We start from the raw sequence: 922 nt of genomic DNA on the forward strand, positions 1-922 counted from the left end.
CCTTTTCTTGGGGGAGTTCTTGTCTCTTTATTTTTGTATCCATTTCCCATATATATATATAAATATATATATATATATATATATATATAATTTTTTTCCTTCTCATTTGTTGTCGTATATTTTTTTTCCTCCTAAGGACTCCTGGGTTCTTCCTCCAGGAGCCATGTCATTATTGTCGGGTTTGTTGTGTTTTTTTTTTCTGTTGGTTTTTTTCTTTTTTTTTCTATTCCTTCTTCTTCGTCTTCGTGGGAATATTTTTCTTTCTTTTTTGGGGGGGAGTGGGGGCAAAAGGGATTGGGTTTTATTTTTTTTATGGGGGGGAGGCTTTTTCCCACCAAGAAAAAAAAAGAAAAAGAAAGAGCAAGGTTCCCTCTGGACCTGGACAGGAATAAGGCAAAATTAAAAAAAAAAACAACAAAAAAACCACGGGAAAAGGAAAAAAAAATAACAGAAAATAAAAAAAAGAAAAAAAATTTAAAAAATCAAGCAAAGCCGCAAAGAAAGAAAAAAGGCTGAAAAAACCATATATATATAAAAAAAGAGAAAATGATTAAAAAAGACAAAAAAAGAAGAAGAACCGAACCCACAAACCCTGGTGCTTTTCCAATATAAAGGACATTAAGACTCTATTATACATAGTTTATGAACCAATTAATTGTTATCATAAAGCACATGTTAGGCAACACGCATTATCCTCCTTTATGTTAAGGCCAAGGCAGGGCGGAGCAGCGGCCCGGAGCCGGGGTCTCCCCAGCTTGGGGGGCTGGGGCAGCGCTGGGGGCTAAGGGGGCACTGGAGCAGCGGGAGCAACCCCGGAGACCCTTCCCCAGGGCACAGGACAGGGGGACTGGCCCCTATCCTGGGCGCATGGAGCAGGGGGGCCCATGTCTCTCCAGGGCCCATGGAGCGGGGATCGATCCCT

This window comes from Alligator sinensis, unplaced genomic scaffold (assembly GCF_000455745.1).
Source record: "Alligator sinensis unplaced genomic scaffold, ASM45574v1 scaffold707_1, whole genome shotgun sequence".
Classification (NCBI taxonomy): domain Eukaryota; kingdom Metazoa; phylum Chordata; order Crocodylia; family Alligatoridae; genus Alligator; species Alligator sinensis.